Source organism: Panulirus ornatus, chromosome 6 (genome assembly GCF_036320965.1).
Source record: "Panulirus ornatus isolate Po-2019 chromosome 6, ASM3632096v1, whole genome shotgun sequence".
NCBI classification, from domain to species: Eukaryota; Metazoa; Arthropoda; class Malacostraca; order Decapoda; family Palinuridae; genus Panulirus; species Panulirus ornatus.
Window position 1 is genome coordinate 4,219,941 of NC_092229.1, and position 20,058 is coordinate 4,239,998.

Genomic DNA, 20,058 nt, shown 5'->3' on the forward strand with positions numbered 1-20,058 from the left:
AATGGGATGCACGAATCCCTTTGAAGAGAGTAGATTAGAGGATTGCTTGTCAATGGTGAGCATTAAAGAAGTGTTTATGATTGAGGTAGGATAGAGGAGTGCTTGTGAATGGGTATGGGAATGCTTAAGAATGGGGCAAGGTAAAGCGTTTGTGTACGGAACACTGTATACTAGTACTCATGAATGGGGGAAAGAAAGTACTTGTGGATGAGGCAGGGAAGAGGGATGCTTATGAATGGGTAAAGATAGTCATGCATGGAGTGGAGTGAAAATGCCCATGAATTGGTCAGGCTACAGTAGTGCTAAAGAATGGGGTAAACCAAATCAGTATTCACGAAAGTGACAAAGAAGCAGGAAAAAAAAAAAAAAAGGTTAACGGACGAGTATGGAGAGAGAGGAACCAGGATCCAATCACTTCAGATTCGAGGAGGAACTGAAGGAAAAACAAAACCCTGCGTGTGGCAACACGCTCTGAGCGTGATTGGGTCTACCTTCCTGAAGATTGTGTAGGTACGCGCGCGCGCTCTCTCACCCAACTCCCATGCAAAGGTGTGCACTTCAGCGAGAAAGATTTACTGACGAAGGTCTTGCTTTTTGGGTGGAGAGATGAGGGGGGTCTCCTCTTGCTGATGGTGGTGGTGACGAGGATGGTGGTGAAGGAGGCATAACGAATGGTAGTGATGGTGGTAGTTGTAATGATGATGTTCGTCAATGGAGTTCTGGGATGTGCTGGTGAGGATGGTAGCGACTGTGCCATCCGGTGCTGCTGCTGGCGACAGGGGGACGACGCCACCAGCTGTAGTTAGCATTCTCCTGTAGCAATGATGATGGTAATCATCCTGTCTTAGGGGCTCAAGCAACGTGCGTGGCTGTGCGTGCGAGAGAGTGGCATACATGCGTCATACAACAATATAACACGATGGCAGAGCAGTAATTCACACCAGACAACTTGATGCCATTCGTCAGGTATGTGACCTTGATATATTGTGAGTATACTCAAAGGGAGTTTGATACCCCTCACATTGAGGGGGTTCGGATCCTCGTCTTACACTGAAAGGCTCCTCAGGTAGTGTTACAGTCAACATGGACAGTGTTACGATGCAGCACTATCGAAATTATGCTGAAATTACATAAATATTACCATTCCCAGGGGGGTTTGCTAACAACAGAGTTCGTTAATGGAAAAGCAGTAACCTCACATACCCACATGTAAGTAACATTCAACCCGGGTCGGTGTTTTAAAGTGGGGAAAAAAAAAAAAAAAAAAAAAAAAAAAAAAACACGCCATCAATTTGCAGGCAAATTTACGACAAAAAAAAAGCCGCCTTAATGAAAGAGAATGCATAAATAGCACTACAGAACGGCTGGTGAAAGAAGAGACATCAAACAAATTCAGAGTCTAACTTTGCCTCAGTGTCTGACTTAACGACGGGCCGCCTCTTGCTAAGCCCTCGCGAAAATATCTTCTTGGCGTTATCACAAGACAACATCACGAGGGGTATAAAAGATAATCGTTACCTTCTTTTGCCTCAGATAATCACACCCGGAGGAGCTTTATTATCTGAAAGGAAAATTAAGTCATTATGCCACCTCAGCCTATATATATATATATATATATATATATATATATATAATGAAGTGGAGAAGAGAGCAAGACAACGGGGGATGAATTAGCTACAGTAAACTATATTCTAGACCGAGCGAGTGTTAGGATGGACAAGGAACGGAACGAGACTAATTTCTCCACTGCTTACGTGCCTGCTTGATGATGTTTTCCCCTCCTGGGTGAATACAGGACTCATCTGGCTGAGTGGCGAGTATGAATGTGTCGGGAAGAGTGGATTCCTAGGGCAGAGAGAGAGAGAGAGAGAGAGATTCTTACCCAGCCTACGACGAAATAGTGTCATAAGAGAGAGTAACATAGTTGATGCAAGAAAAATATATTGAGATATTCGAAAGACTATAGAAGACGATGCTCATGTGTAGTTAGAATAAGCCGATATGAATAACCGAGGGAAAATTAAGTATATGGCAGTAGGGGGGGAAGAAAAAAAGGCACGTGAGAGAAAAGCGAACCAGCAGAAGTGAAGCGAAGGGCGAATAGATGGAAGGATATGACGAACGAGGCACCACCTAGGGAATACTAGAAAGCTTAGACAACACGAAGGAATATCAGGAAAAAATCTAAAATTCCCGAGAGAGAGAGAGAGGAGAGAATAAGAATAATGAAAATGACGGCAAGGAAAATGAGGAACCCAGGCGGGAATGATGAGCATTGAGGAATTCATAGGTGCCGGAATCGATGCGCCGATATGAACGCCCAAATTAGAATCTCGAACGTGCGTGTGAGTGTGTGTAACAGTCATGGTAAGAAGTGTGGCGTCTGTTCCCCGCAGCAGAACAAGTGGAGGAACGTGGCTCAGCCAAGTCTACTTTAACTGCTTAAGGCCGCTGCTCAGGCTAGACAGCTGTTACCCCCACACACACACAGCTGTTGCCCTCCCCACAACTCCTGGGCAACAGCTGTGTCTCACAGCAGACGCAGATCATTGCTGCTGCTGCGACAGCGTTGAAATGGAAAAAAAAAAAAAAAAAAAACGGCGCAACCATATCAGGTTTTCTCTACCACCACTGCTGTACAGGAAGGAACTAGGGTGTAGACATGGAACCTGGAATGGCAGGGCTCTTCCTTTATGAAGAAATTTCCATATAATGTGACATAAGCTTCCCTGTTACAGCCATCCAAGCTTTCACAGATATGAATTTCAAGCTGAAAGCTTTTTTTTTTTTTTTTTTTTTTTTAGAATAACGGTAGAATCCACCTCACACAGAGGGACAGGAGTCTAATATGCAAAAATGAACGTCCTAGGCAATTCACAGAATTTCAACATATGCATCATTTTTTTCCTCTTCATCATTATGCCATGAACATAAACGCTCAGACGATGAAATGACCGACGTAAATAAAGAAAAAAAATCTCGTTTCGACTCGTGCTTCACGACAGTTAACGCTTGACCCTCCCGGTCGAAATGGGCAAAATCAGGTCAGAGGCGCAATCCGTCTGTGTATCCGTTTCAAAGATAAATGTATCCCTTAATGGGGCAATAGGCCAGCGTTCCGGCGATGTCATATGATTCAAGAGCGTGATTTACATATTGGATACAGAGTTGGAAATGCAGCGACGCGAATATTCTCCATGTCACAGTCCTTCAGGATCCTGCAGGACAAGACCTAAGTTCATCGGTGACCTTGGTCGAATACAAGGTCGAATCCGAATCTCTACCAGGTATACATTGATGTATACATTTTATTGTATGTATGTGTGTATGATCGCTTATCCAAGAACCAGTTTCAAACATTTTCAAATCTTGAAAAGAGTATTTTTTTCAGAGTCTGTCGATTGAGGCAACATTCAGAGAACCATTCCCCCTTTATCGTGGGCCACATCGAAACCTTTAATCCTCAGCTCGAGCAGACATTACGGGGAACGTGGCCTTCCTAGGAACATGCTAGGATCATCATGCCAATGTTAAGGTATCATTATTACTAAGGTTAACCTCTGAAAGGTAATTACTGCCTGCGTTAATGGTCAGGTGCCCAGCCAAGCCTCTGGTCGACTGCGTTGGTATTAAACTGATTGGGGACATAAATGTTACATTTTTGCAACTCAACGTCACGTAATCTCGCTAGTGGGTTTTTTTAATTTTTTTTTGTAATGTATCTTTTCCAAGCAGTAATTACTTTGATTCTCTGGGGAAAGGGTTATTGGTGGAGCAAATGGACAAAAATTTAAAGTAACTTTGGCGGAACGTGCGTGATCGGTTGTAGCTACTACAAAAAGCATTAGAAAAGAAATATGTCACGATTACATTAACTTAGTTTCTTACAAATGTGGATCGAGGTAGGACTATATATTTTTCATTTTCTATTTTCTGTATCCACAAAAACCAAAGCTTTTTTTGTAATGGTTGAAACCATTATGTTGTGATCACCAGGAATTTGTAAAATGCCCGACAGATGGCATTCTCGAGACATACTCTGATAACGAATTCGGATTTACCACCATGGCATTTCCCATTCCTTTAGGATATACTTCCTGTGTGCTTCAAGTTGGGTAACTGTGCAGAGGGATTCCTAGTCTAGTTCGAAATTTACGGGGTTGTAAGAGATAAAGGTGAGGGACCTGTTGGACGAGGGTGGTATGTTGGGGCACGCCAGCTCAAGCCTTTGTTATCCATGGATTGGAAGACATACGAATGGGTCGCAACATGAGATAGTGGAGGACGTCTATTGTGATACTACTTAATGCCTCTCCTCAAGTATAATTCTCAAACGAGTTGCAAAGTTTATTCGCATTTCCATGCAAGAAGATTGCCTTCCATTTCTCGGCATGGGATATACGAGGCCAGTCCGTCGGAAATGCGGTAACACTTTTGGTAATACGATACACAAAGTCTTGCGAGGGAAACGCGTATACGTGGAGACAGGTTATGGAAATGCTGTTCAAGACGAGGCCGAGCTGCGGAGTCTCCCGCTATATGAAGAGCTTCACCTAATACCACGGAAAAGCAACCTTGGTCTGTTTTCTTGACCAAGTCTGGATTTGCCAGTCAAGGAAATGGAGGCACCTGTTGGTCCAGGTCATCACATATGAAAAACAGTGTTATGATTATTAATCTCTGTCATTGCCAGGCTGTCCATGGATCTAGGACGATGGCGAAGTGGTAAATGCATCGTCTGCAGGACAGTCTTTTGGGTTAATGTTAAACTCTTGGCTGGCGAGGACGTGTGGTATCGACGCAAGGAATCCCGGAGCAGGCGAGAAGATTCATTCCCCCGGATATGCAAAGCAGGTGTTTGTTCCCGAGGTGGCAAAAGCAGCTTAGGGATACCATACGAGTAGGTATTTGCTTGGGGGTTAGTGTCTATCGACGAGGGAGTGATGAGGGTGGGAGGAGAGCTAGGGAGCAGGAGGAGTACAGGTGAGCCGAGATGTGTCGTCTCCTTCTAGAAAGGCTGAAAAGATTTCAAGCTTGTGGACGAGTACGAAGCAGTGGTGGTTACGTCCCCAGTTACATTAGTTCACAGTGATGTTGGCCTTCCTGTCGCACCAGGTCACAGTCATATTCAACTTCGTCTCACCAGATCGAACAACTTCCCATCACACCAAGTGCCCATGATGGTCACCATACTGTCACACGAGGTTACAGTGATGTTCAACATCCTGTCATACGAAGCAGCTGTAAATGCTCATCTCACCACGGCACCTCTTGATAAACGACAGTGAGGATTATGTAGCCATGGGCTTCCTTGCACTTGGCCATCATCACAGACTGACGTAGCCAAGATGAAACCCCATAGAACATAAGAGACTGACAATCCCTTGTTGCCATTAGGAGGTACACGAAACGGCTGGTGTTCTGTACAGCTGGCAATGAGCTCTGAACATGCTGGAAGAAGCTACAGTCTTGGGTCCAACAAAAAATCATTCCTCCTTCATGAGTTTCCAGGCCGACATATTTTCCATTTGCTGGAATAGGAGGGGGATATAACGGAAAACCTGGAGTGTGTCTACAGAGGTCAATAAATATAAAGTGTTACTGTTTGAAATGTCTTTGACGTCCTTGTGCATCATTGAACAAACCATACGAGTAAGGTCAGCGAAACTGGAAAAAGAAAACATCCAGACATTTCAGTTCTGGAGAGATTTCTAGCAACACCTGCTACAGTGTAGCGGACGACTGATAAAGGTATTTCATTTCCTACCTATTGTTCCGTGGAGACCTCACTGAAAAGACCGAAAGCTACCGAGTACTTAACCGAAAAAGACAGAAAACTCTTTTGATCTGGACGAGGATGAGAAATAGGGTAGTTCTTCTGGAGTTAGTCCTGGAATCGCAACCTATCTGTGATCCAGGATCATTACTCAAAGGAATTGATATACCTGAATACATTTGTCCAAGTAATTAATGAAATGTGGAAAGATATGTAGTATGATGCAAAGACACCTAGACAGGATGTAGCGGTGGACAGAAATGGCTAACGAAATTAAACCATAACAGTAACATGAATGGAAACCATGTGGAAGACCAGATTAGGATTACAATATCGGTGATGGAAGTTACAGGATTCAATGTTTACAAAGAAACATAGAACTAACATGATGCCAAACTTAGAACACAGGAAGAATCACATGCGAAGTAAAAAGGTAAAAAGTACATTTGGATCTAGATTACAATTGCGTTAGAAGTACACAAGCACGAAGATTTTCAAGGAGATATACAGAACGCATGTCCGACCCAACTTAGAGTGTGCATAAAGTAACTTGGTTTCCTAACTTGAGAAAAGAACGTGAAGCCACAGTAGAAAAGATGAAGTGGTGGCGACATAGAGGTTGGCGCCAAGACGAGGCGACATGGAAGAGGTATGAAGAGAGGAGGAAAGTCTTCGATCTGCAGACACTGGAAGAAAGGTGGACGACGAGGTCAGACATGATAACCACCATCAGTTTCTCGAGGGAGCAGAGTGATGTTAACACAAGCTGGTTATCTGAAATATGAAAACAACGAGGGGAAAAAAAATATCTTGCGAGGATGTGGCAGGAGAGATGAAGGGCAGCACGAATTGAGGAACAGAATGAAAAGGACTTTAAGAGAAACAAAGATGAACTAACTGCAGTCGATATATTGAAAAAGTCAAATGATTACACGATAGAAACCGAGGTAACTTGGGGGGCCACAAGAGGACAAAGCTTCTCCTTCACCTGTGTGCAAATAAAAGTAACTAAGAAATAATTTACCACACAACACAAACACCTTCTCCCCCGTACACGAACAAACTCTCCACTCTCCTTACACTCACCCACTCCCCTCTTACCCTTGGTGATGGTGCTCTAACGGGTGTATCTTCCAGCTGTGTGTATGTCGACGACTCTGCCGTTAGCGTCAGCGTTGACAGCAGCCCTCCCGACTACATAACCCTCCGAAATGCCGTTAACAGCCTCCAGACCTGGACCACCGCCAACCACGTCGCCATCAACCAAACGAAGATCATAGTCATGCATATGAGCCTCGCCTCCAACCCACTCCAACCTCTGCCGTCTGACTGGGTCCTCACGCAATACCTCCAGGCTGTTCAGTACACCAGTAGCCTTTCGGCGACACTCTGGACGACAGACGATGGTGGAAGGAACAAGTCTGTGCCATTATCAAAAGCTTCAGGTATAGTCTTTAGTTCGGACGGAAGGAGTCAAAGGTGCCTTAAATTCCGTGCGAAAAATTAGAGAACATATACACACACCTTTCATCGCTTACCGAAATTTTCCATGCATTCCCCACCTGGTGTTCCTCCCCCATCCACAACATGAGCTAATAGAAAGGTCCAGAGAAGGGGCACACAAGACTACTCCCGGTTCTCCTTTTACACCGCCTATTGAAGAGGATCTAAACACATCGATTCTCCCAACTCCCTCTACCCACCTCATGGACCTCGACCGATCGTTTATGAATTAGCTTCTGCACCATCCTCGCCACCTTTACCTCATACACGAGAACCATGAATTCACCACAGTAGATCGACGCCACAGCAGCATCGAGCCCAACTACAGACAGCTTTAAGAACAGCGCGATCATAACCATGGCGAACGTCATCGATATTCAGGATATTGCCACTTTATTGTCTGTGGCAAGACTGTGTTTAAACCCACAATACAAGCAGAACCAGCCCTCTTAAAGCCTGTAGCTTTGTCACGTTGTGTAGACTCTTTACCTATATGCACCAGTAATTAGGGACGAATGACTTAGTAGAGGTCGCTTTTATCAATATAAATACCTTTTCCTCACGTCAATATTCATTTATAAAGAGTTGAAATTCACTAAAGTCGCTAGTATGCTAGAGAGTAGCGAGCCACATCGAAGTCTTACGACGGGGAACCAATGTCGGGTCAGTGTGGGACCAAGCGGATTAATATTCTGGGTCTTGAGCAACTCCTTGGCAAGGCAGACTCCTACACGGTCACCATAAACTGGGCACAAGATCCAGATTTGACATCTGGAACACTAAACTACTCTGGAACGAGGTCAGGGGAAGCGGTTACGTGAATCTTGTGCCTTCAGATCCGGCAGGGAGGGAGGGGGAGGAGAAATACAAGCCCATTGAGTGTGAAAGAAAAGGAAATGAAGAGAGGAAGGCACAGAAAAAGATTAATTAGGAGGCGCATAAGAGGGATGGTACGTACGAGAGAAACGCACTCGTGTTCAAGAGAAGCCACCCCCCCACGTAATCGCAAACACACACACACACACCTTTGGTCACAGCTCAGAGACTGACACCTGAGCGAAAAGACCAAAACTCCTCGAGAAATGTCTGAACCTCTTCATATTCTTATACATCACGAACATTCACTCACAGAAGTTAGCCACTGGAATGAAAATTCCACTCCAGATAATCATAACGTAAATGGAGGATCTACCTGCAAAGGGGATACACCGAACTGGGAGTCGTCACGGATTCAAGGAAAAGGTCAATCCATTACAAGTCTTCCAGTTTCCGGGTGAGGAAGCACTCCAGGCCCGCGACCTTGTATGGTCTATGGAACACTGGATGTATCGTGTGGCTCAAGACTCTCCCGTTATGGTGGCAATGTGTTCGTGTTGGGCGCTCGTCTTTCGTGGTGTCCATTCTGACGAGACATTCACTTCAGGCAAGGCTTATAGTATGTAGCACCAGTTATACGAGCGCGTATGTAGTGCGCATTATATACGGCTTCCATGTGGCAGTTTTATAACCTACGCTTTATATATCGATTTATGAGATGTATGTTATGCACGAACCATGCGAGTCTTGCTATAAATGGTACTCATTGTATTTTCAAGTTATTGTATTTGTTCGTCGATATAAGAGTGACCTGGTGAATGGTCACCCCTTCTTTACTGTAAAACTACGTTAAGTGTTACTTTCCGTATGGAAATCATAACGGTTTATAAGACGATGCAAAATCTTATTTCTCTCCGACTTTTATGCAACAACTACATTGGAGTAGAACAACTGTTGTGTGAAACTGGCCATCTCGGACACCTGTTGCATTTGAGTGCCTAGACATCTGTATGCGACAACTGTCAATTACACCTGTAGCTTCTTATACATAAGATCTGTTCCTGTCTATACGACGCCTGTATATGGTGGCCCCTGTATCCATCGACATTGTGTTTTACCTTATGTTAAATATGTTATTGAAACACCTGCAGAAAAGTATCTACTAAACGTATCTTTTATACAGAGATTATGAACTCTATTAATGCAAGTTCTCGGGTTTCAGGGATCAAATTTCCTCGCCTTCTACCCCAAGGGATCATTTTCCACACTCGCCAAATGTTGTGGTTCTATTGGTCATACGTTATTATCCATTTCACTTTGTCGCTTCGAGATCTACCGCTCATTTCCTCCGAACATTGGGAAAGAAAACTTACTTTGACCGAAGAAATACCGAAATCACAGCCAAACAATATCCATGTTCATTTAATACCAGAAAAGTATTCTTAGAGAAGATCTAAACGTTTATGTGTATTGCAATAGACAGATCGTTTCAGACTTTTGCAGGCTTTGCTTAATGCATCAGCTTTGTATCCAGCTTGTCAAAAGGGGCTTTCGATGAAACTGGAATACTTTACCTCATCGCGAACAAGAGCAATTTGTCCTCTGGTTCACATGAAATATACAAATGTATAACAGGATTTCGAAGAGCAACAGACCACTGGAGCAAGATGGTCGTCAAATCGACCCCCATAGGATTAGTTTCCGAATCACGTAACTCTACCTAATACCTTCTTTACTGTTTTTATTCTGCAAGTAGGGTGACCAAACCTGGATACAATATTCACTGTGGGGACGCACAGTGAACTGCAAAGAGTTAGGTCAAGATTCTGAACAAGTTCGAGTACAGTGCTTATGAAGATCTTGGAATGTTTTCGCGCTTTCGTCTACTCCCACGGCGTACGGGAGTAATGATTGTAACCCCATTTGGTGTAAGAATTTTTGTACATCCCTCACCAAGGCAATGAAGGGGGATCTGTCCTATGGCTCATGTTCCGACCGTATGTGATCTTATCTTCCACTCTTAAAATCTCATAGCAGGTACCCGGATGCGAGTACTCATCTCTCTCTCACATCACACACACACACCCCACCCACACCGGGAGACGCGGCATCACTAGTTTGTAAAGGTCATGACTTCGGTTCTGTCTCCGTCGGAGGCAAAACTCAGCTAACGTTCCTCTGATAAACAATAAAACAAAAAATACTCTGGGGAAAAAAAAAACAGTCACTTTAACCTTTCAGTGGCGCCTGTAACCTGGAAAGCCTTCAGTAATGAACATCTTTATGCGTATCACACAAGCGTCTAATGATATTTCACACGTACGTCAGAGCACTTACGTAGAGCTTACGTCATCAGTTTTAAAGGACGTCCGAGTCATGTGGCACCTGCTCTGTGTGGACTGCGGGGGACGATGGTGGACAAGAAGAGCTGGGATGAAGAAGACCAGAGGCCAGGACATGGATGGACCAGAAGCGTGCGTGCGTGTGGCTGAGGGGGCTTTGTTCATTGTCCTGTCTTTGAATCCAGCTTTTTATTTTCCAAAAAAAAAAACTTCTTGTACCATGCAGCCAAATTCCATACATTTAACTGATCGAATTCCCTCAGCTCATCAAAGTTGGTCTGACATTTCAACTTCGACTGCCAGATAAAAAAAAAAAGGAAAAAAAACTAAACACGGCTTTCATTCACCAGAAATTGTAGCCAAGCTGACATACCCTTTGCGAATCGGACCCCTTTAAGTTCAAGTCTATGTTTGGTTTGGGATGACTTTCTACGCCTCTCTCTGTCTATTTTCAGAAGATCTCGTCCTGCTACCTTTAATGGCGTCCCTCGTAATGAGGAACTGCTGGGAGGAGGTAGACACTTGGGTGAGGTACGTCTGTCACCTGCGAGACGAGTGGATGGGAGGGGGGGAGGGGGCTTCAAGGATGCCTCCTTCACCCCACTCCCTAGATTTCCTGTAGATACGGGCGCACGAGAGTCTCTTGGAACAGTGAGAGATATTGAAGTCCTTCCTCAACCGATGGGAGCGAACGCACTTCCTCCTCCTCTTCCATGGGGATCGATGATGAAGAGGAAGTCTGTAAAAGTAGCGCTGTGTAACGAATGTTGCTCCCACCCCAACAGAGCCAATGGAGGTCTATTAACATTGTACAAAAAGAACGCGACGGACCTCCTCTTCTGGTGAAGGAGAGGCGGTTAACCACGGGAACCATTGTTCGTACAGAGGAGATAAGAACAAACAAACAAACCTTCAGTTTGAAGAAAAAAAAATCCAAACAGTGTTTCGAGGTTAGGCGAGGAACGAAGAGACCAAAAGGTACCGTGTGTGTGTGCGCGCGTTTCTTAATGAAGAGGAGGAGCAAACCCTCTCTGTCAAGTACCGGAGCCTAGGGAATCACAGGTCAGCCATGGCAACCATGAGGGCACTGGATAAACAACAGCCATTCTTCTCTTCCCCCTTAGCGCCCTCACTCGGCCTCGGTTGGATCTTATTCCAGACGAAGACGAGACCCTTGGCCAAGTCTCCCTCGTCGTCGCGCGTAAGGATTGGACCTCAGCTGAGAGAAGTCTGAACTCCGGAATACTTCCACCCTGATCGCTACAGCCCAGGTAAGGGGCTAGACGTACGAACACATCAGCGATGATGAACGTGTAATGTACGATGTATAATCGACACAAACTTCATATTCATACCTTTATGCTTTTCCTTTGAATATCCTAACACGTTTATACTATCTGCCATTCTTATGTCAGATTTAAATTCGGCCGTGCATCTATTTTGTTTACCAGAATAGGTCTGTAATTGTCATGTTAACCTTTATTTTATCCTAAAGAATAAGGAAGAGATAATACAACCAGCGTACCTATGATACAATACGAGTAAGAGGAACGGGAGTCAGGGCTAGAAGTGGACTGGAGATCTGTTTCTATAAAACTTCTTCATTAAAGAAAAAAATCGAACAGAAGAAAGGAGACAGGCGAGAAATTTGCATCGAAGGCCCCAGACGTTTGGTTAATTGTGCCCTTTCGTTAATGCGAAAGAAAGGGCAGAACAAGTGTTTAAGGGCAAAAACCAGATACAGTGATAGAAAAAAAACCCAACAGTGGATACCAAGGCAAACGAAGATCATCAAAACAGAGCCTTGAGAACTCAAACGAGGGATTGCCTTTGTAGGAAGAAAACATTCAAGTAAAGGAAGTCGTAGAGAAGAACTGGAACTTCCAAAGAGACGAGTGTTAATATAGGCAGGAGAGTCTGGTAGAGGAGGATGAATATGGAGATGTCAAATGTTTCAAGAGGATAGAGAGCATGATGTGGGAAAGAAGAATTATAACATTTCTCTACGGAAACTACATTGCTCCGGGACTCTGCTTAAAGGATGCTACAAAAGTTGAAAAGTCTCCGTTGGCGAGGCTGTATCATCGGGATGACAACCACCTCGTCAAAGAACTTAGATTCGTCCACTTTCCTGCTACTGGATGTAGCGTGCCCCTGGAGCAGCAGAAGCTCTCGGTAATGGAGTCCCGGAGACAAATGGCAAAGAAATTATCTTAAAGGTCCGACTGCGAACGGTGTGTATACACAGTGATTAATCATCTCGTCATTCGTTAATCACCAGAGCAAAAATCACCATGAATGCTCAACGAGCAAGTCATCAGTCTTTCAACGAAAGAAACTAGTTGAACGAACGAGGAATCCCTTCAGACCGGCAATTCCGGTCAGCGTCGGGGGCCGTATATCAACCCACGGAACGCACAAGAACGAATAGTGAGGCTGCACAAACGATTATGAGCCTTGATTTACGAAGCCATAAAGATTAAGATAAGAAGGGAAATGGCGTATTACCTCCCGTAATGCCATGAGCGATCCAATTCTCTGGACGGGGCGCATCACCCATTGACTCTTAGTGTGTCGGGGTTTACAGAGTTCACACGAGGCGAGAGCGGCGTTCAACACTGATGACGAGGCGTTCGGAAGGGGTATTTTGAGTTCACAATTACTAACGAGGCGTTGGGACTTGGTACTCTGCGTTTACTGCTAGCGATGAGGATTCGAGACCGGGTTCACGAGACGAGGTACCGTGCGTTCACTGCTGGCGATAATGCGCCAAAGCGGGATACAAAACGTTCACTGCTACTGATGAGGTGTCGAGACGAGACACTAACGCTCACTGCAACTAATATGGCGTCCACTTTAGAGCGCTTGGCGTTCAATGATAAGGCGCCAACACAGTGCCTGGGGTTCTAAACACTGTTCTATCGATGTTGATAAAACATTTTCCTTAGTTTCAATACCACGTAAGCTACAGTGTTCATATTGATGTTCATTCATGATAAAGTGTTGAAGGACAGACAACTAAAGCGGTCGACTTTCACTTTCTTCACAGTGCGCGCGATGTCGCGAAGTTCAATTTTCAGCAAATGGTGAAGAGGTGATGGAAATTTGAACTCCCTCTTCAAGAGACCAATGTGGATTTTCATTCCTCCCTTTTGAAGGAGAAGTACGATCGCCACGCCTGCAGGACAGCTTTCCATCGTCTACCAACACAGCCTTACACCACTAGTACCATCACCTGCCAACAGCTTTCCACCAGCATCACCACCAAATGCCAACAGATTCCACTGTATGTTAATACAGCCTTATACCATCACCAACCAAACACTATCTGCCAACAGCCTTCCACCACCACAACCTTCCAGCAGCCCACCACCGGTTGCCAACAGGGAGGAACATCCCCAGTGATGCAGGACCGTCAGCGAATACGTGAGAATAGCAGAGATTACTTTGCGGGAAGAAAAATATTTCTCTCCAAAATACAGTGTGCTTTTGGACCGTGAAAACGTCTCTCTTTTGGAAGATCCAGAATAAAATAGAACAGGAAAATACCAGTCAGAAAAGCAATATATATATACATACACCCAGGTTCTCAAATATACAGACATTTTTGGAGGCTCCTAAAGCCTTGTAAAGTATAATAAAGTTAGAACTTGTGCGTTCCAACCATCTTCAGATGTTCGAACAGTCGTCCAATGTTCGTACCATCTCCAGGCGTTTGAAGCGTCTTCGGGTGTTCGTACCATCATCAAGAGTTCATACCAACAGTCTTCAGGTGTCCGTTCTTGAACAGGTGTTTGAAGAGTCTTCAGATGTTCGTACCATCATCTGGCGTTGGGTCGGTTACGAAACAGTTTCGTTTGTTCGCTCGCTCTGGCTATTCGTTCATTTTCTTTTTTATCTTTCGTTTTCTCATCTTTATCTCTGCCGTCATCTACTGTGCCCTCCCTTCGTTAGTTTCCTTCCGAAATTCTTCCCCTTTCCCATCCAAGTACAGGTATATTGCGTTCCAGTCTTTCTCCATCCCTATTTCCTTTACATCTTCATTTTAGTCTCCTTACATCTTATTGATCACCCACTTCAGACATCCCACATATTTCGTGGTCTCAAACGCATTCCCTCCACCGCTTCCCCCACACCCCGTGCACTGTCATGAATATACACCGAGGAGGAAATTCACTATGAAGGAGAAAGAGAGACCGACGCAAACCAACGTGGCGCAATGGTTGATGCCCCGCCCTGTGGGTCACAAGGGCCCCTCCTCGAGTACAGAAAAAAGGGCAGCGAGGTAACTGTCAACCCAGCTGTGCATCCACTCCCAGTTGGGTGGTCGACCAATAGGTATGCGTCATAGGCTAATATACATATATGTAAGCCATATACCAAATTCATCGACCAGCCCAAAAAGGAGGATGAACAGCTAGGTTGACTGCAGACAGACTAACGCGACCAGGACTCGAACTAGGCAAGCTCGACCCCGGGCAGCCCGTTAAATTTTTCATTGTCGGGAATGCTAACTCGAGTGTCACATCCATTCACCATAACCCGGGTACAAGACTAGCTTAGAATCCTCTTTTGCATTGTATAGTGTGACAATTCCCGTCAACCAGCTACTATTGATGTTTCTTCCTTAGGGAAACTTCCTCCGAAATTCCCAACTCGTCTACAGTTCCCAATCCTTCACAGCCATGCGGGTATGTGACATCCTATCCGAAGCTTCCCATTATTCGCATTCTCCCTCGATTCTTATTTTTCAACCTCCCTCTTTCTCCTTCACTCATTACAAAATAGTCCTTGAATTCTATACATCTTTCAGATTCAGCATACAGAATGGTATCATCTGCATACACAAGTTCTTTTACTACTATTCAGTACTCGTCTCATTCCATCTCATCTTTATCTCGTCGAAAACCCCATCAACGAAATATAGCGTTAGAAAATTACAGTAACATACGTTCTTGACGCATATATATTGACCATATATATTGCAAGTAACCCATCTACACCACAAGCTAGCACTGTATGGCAAAAAGTCTTTAGCTTCATTCAGACGTCTTTCATCATGCACAGCTTACAGAGGTAGAACTCTCCAAAACTTTTCTATTACCTTTATCGCTGGCTTTTCCTCAATCCATGAATGTTGTATACATAAAATAAAATCTACAAAAAATCTGGTCTTTTTATCCTAAATCTAACCCATCCTATAGATGGGGCATATTAAGCCCTATAAACACTTTATAATCCAACCATATCAAATTATGCTAAGACGTCTAGTGTCTCCATAATCATCGCATCTTTTTTAATGTGTACCGAGAGCAATTTACTCTGCCATGAGGCACAAGATTACTTTCCCATGACTCCATATACGCTTTCCACGCCCCGACTTCTCACAGCCTCACTTGCATCAAAGTCCCCGTCTTCCTCATTCTGTCTGTGCTTTACTGTATTCTCCGCCGCTCTCTTCCCACTGCAACAAACGGTATACCACACGTCATCATCTCCAGCATCTTCTTTCAAGTAGGCTCTCAGACTCTCACAAACTTTGCGTTTTCCCCACAAGCAGTCTAATTTGTCATTCTTCACGGAAAATACGCTTCCGCATTATTCTACCGCGTTCTAAATTGTTATTTTCTCAACTTTTTCTTTCGGAATCTATTTTTTCATTCAGGTTTACCAGCTTTTTTGTATTTACTTTTTCATTCGGGGCTTTATGTTACATCGTCCCTGCACAGTTATCACCATTGTCTGAAGGATTTGTCCCCTTCCAATACCGCTCTTCTCTGTCAACCAGCTTCCCTTACGTCTTCATTCCGCTTTGTTGTACCTGTCTTTCTACATCTCAGTGCCCCATAATTCTGTTGCAGCCTCTAATAATCCAATTCATCACATTACATTGATATGTCAACTTAGCCTTACAGTATTTCACTCATAACCGCTTTGTATTCAACTTGGAAACAAAGTTTTAAACTTTCAATCCTCAACATAATACTTTCATCCTTCTAGTTTCTTTTTCTGTCATTTTTCGTCCTAAACCATCATGAAATATAGGCTAACCTATTAATCGTGAGGTCTTCCGTTACTGTGCTCACAACGTACAGATCTTCCAATCCCCTCATATACCACATACTTACTCTTCCAGGAGAGGTAACTCATACTCTGTCTATCCCATCTTTGTGTGCCACTACCACGGTGCATCTGTGGATACCCTTCCCTTGAAAATATGAATTTGCAACAAGCATGGCTCCCGATGCGCAGATTCCATAAATTCCTTCACCACTGTCATTTGGGACTCTGTATTCACCTACCATCCTGTTCACTACATACTCTGCAGACGCAAGTCACCCTTCACATAAATTGCCCTTTCCATTTCCCTCCAAAAATTCATTCTAAACATTTCGTTAAACACAGCAGGTATTATGCGCAACCACATATAAATATCAACCCCGTACACTGGTCATGGGAACCCCCACCAAGATATGGAAGCACTCTCGTAATAAGGAAACAGTGATAACTCCATACTCGTCTTGGTAACCCACGAAGAGACTGCAGCACAAATCAAAGGAAAGAAAACTCCGATAACGCCACGCTCGTCCTGGTATCTCACCAAGAGATGGCAGCACTTGACAGGAAAACATTGCAGCCGGTACTCTTCAGATGAAACGTTTGGAATCGAACATCTTATCGAACTGCTCAACTTCATCTATACTCCTACATTACGCAACAAGAGAAAATCTTTCCCTCCAACTTTTTAAAAGTTCCGATATTACCCAAACCTGTCTGTAAACCATTCTTTTATGTGTATACCACATACTCGTGCAATTTATCTTTTGCTGCACAAAGTTCATATAGAGGCACTTACACCGCTTCCCGTCTTTCTCGTATTACACAATATACGTGCGTGTGATTTCCATTTGTTACGGAGTGTTTTACACTCGTGTTGCTCCGGTTCTTAACCATGTGCCCGATTATGTACCATTAATATACTCGTGTGTGTCAATGCGCGTGAATAGTCTTTATACTTATCTGCATACATTTATACATTATATATGTAAACACAAAACAGGAATGCGTGAGCCAGAGGGACTTGGGAATGGACATTGATGTACCCAACTTGTTGCCAGAGATCCAACTCAGAACTGTAAAGGAGATGAACCATTTTCTCTTCAATATCACAAAAGTATTCGAGTACAACGAGGAAGAAATACAGATCCGCTCGTATTGTATATCTGACCAAGAACAACAACTCTACTCAGGTTCGATTACCATGATTGAAAAAAAAAAAACCCAAACCGAATGGAGAAAATCCAAAAGACGGCAAAATAAATGGTTCCGGAAATTAAGAGTTCGGATTGCATGATTTTTTTTACCCGCTAGGAAGAGAAATTAACAAGCAAGTGGTGGCTTTGCCACAACTTTCAACCATATAAAGAAATTAGTTGGCAGATAGGCGGTGATCAGCGCTTCGATAGATGGTAAAGATAACAGAACCAATTGCTATAGAAAGAAATTAAGCGAGGAACTGTTAGTAGAAAGGATGGCAAGGGGTACTTCAAGATAAGAGTTTGAATGGAAGGAGCTCGGCAATTTAACCGAATGAGGACCGAAAGCCAAAGTTCAAGAATCATGTACGAGAATGATAAGAGTAACCGAGGGTACAGCGAACGCAATAGCATGGGCATAAGTTGATCATGATAGAATCTGGGTATGCCAATGTGCCCATTCATAGAAGCTACACATACATATATACAAAGTTTCATTTGCAACGCACTCGAGAAACAATATACAATTACCTTAGGAACTAAGCAAAATTCTCGTCTTTAGTCACGATCTCTCTCCAGAGGCTTCTGCATTCAAAGGATGCGCTACTTCTAGTCGCAGGGGTATTTGAATTCCCTTTAGAGCGATAAGGCCTTTCACAAAACTGTGCTTCCAGTCTCGCCCAATGCGATTTAATTCACAGTTTAACTTCATGTAGTGGTAGTCCGATAAATATACGAATGTAGTTTTTTCGTGTGTGGTCACCTATTTGTACTGCATGGGGAGAGAAAAATGGAACATGCACGCGTACATGTACACCTAACTTTGGCAGACGTTGAGTGGGTATGACTATATACACACACGAGTAAAGACTTTACATATATATACCATGTTCAGATACAGGGTCAGCACGGGTGTAAAACACTCCCCATAAAACACAAATAGGAGTCATACACACAAATCCAAAGTAAATACACACAAACATGGAAACGGAAGAAAACATACGATACATTCAAAACAAACCGAAACAAAAAAGAACGGAAGCACACACAAGCATTAATCACATTGTACTAACATGTAATTACGTAAATATATTTTCACAAAGAAAACTCTGGTTTACACTCGGAACACGCTCAGGTACACACACCAGTATACACAGACCTACGTACAAAATTATACACAGAACAACAAGACTCACAGTAACTCGAGGTGGTATACTTATTTCCCATTTTCTTTATCGTGTTATAATATAATCATAGTCGATATATATCAAACGTGTTCCACCTATATCATCATGTCCACGTACTTCACACACGTTTTCTTTCCAGGTTTTGTTAGATTCATTCGAAACATCGAACCAGGGGTCGACCAACTCTTATTCAATATTCTTGTTTTTATATATTCTATTATTCTTTTAAGCTCTATCACCCTGGCGAGGTATTTGAACATCCCTTCGCACTGTTCCTAGTCGGGAATTAGATTTTTTTTTTCCTTCATTTCCTTTGAGCACTCAACGTCACCACACGGGGATCCGAGGCTGCTGAACTCTGCTTAGTCTTCCTGACGGCGAGAGTCGTGCGTGTGGCACCGTTCTGTGGCACCTTCGCCTGGCACCTGGTGGCGCCCCGTCGCTCGCTCCGTCGTCGCCAGAGAGAGAGAGAGCGCGCCCCTCGCTAGCGAACGGAAGTTTCGCCCGCTGGTGATCAACTAGTTCTTAGGGCGGTTCGAGGAGAAGCAGACGCGGCGCAAGGAGAAGGAGGGGAAAAAAAAAAGAAAAAAGGCCTTGCTCGGAGAAGCAGTTATCACCTACCGTAGCTGCCGCCGCCCTCTGCTCCTACCTGTAGCGCCCCGGGCAGGAGAGAGAGAGAGAGAGAGAGAGAGAGAGAGAATGAAAAAAAAACTTGGCACTCGTACAGTAAAGGCTGCGCCCCTTCCCAAAATTCATCGTCTCTTCTAACGTCCTTTTCGACGGGTTGGCGTCCGTGGAGGCTTACCTGTGGTGTGGACAACTGGGCGAGCAGAGAAACTTAGAGGGCGTGACAGAGCAGCGGCGGAGTCGTCACCGAGCGGAGACAAGCGAGACACTGGCACTGTGGCACCTCCGACAACCCCCGCGCCACACGTCCGTCCTCCACGCTACCTCAACCCATATTGATCCCTGGGACCTGAACATCACCCTCCCAGGCAGAGCAGACTCCACCGCCACCACCGCTCGCCACAAGTACGACGGCTCCTCTCCCTTCCTCTCTCCCTCCCTCTCTCTCCATCTTTAATCCCTCCTCAGTTTCTACCACCTCTTCCTCCTCCTTCCTCCTCCTCAGTCTCGACTTCAGTCTATATAAATAATCGCATCAGCAGACGTGTGGA

At 44.2% G+C, this 20,058-nt stretch overlaps 1 protein-coding gene across 1 annotated transcript in view; it reads right to left on the minus strand.

The window, feature by feature from the left end:
* Window positions 1-19,825, minus strand: part of LOC139749011 (uncharacterized) — a 253,789-nt gene extending 233,964 nt beyond the window's left edge. The window contains exon 1 of the mRNA XM_071662392.1: window positions 19,686-19,825. The gene's annotated coding sequence lies outside the window, so the exon portion shown is untranslated. The remainder of the gene's footprint in view (window positions 1-19,685) is intronic.
* Window positions 19,826-20,058: the final 233 nt, after the last annotated feature.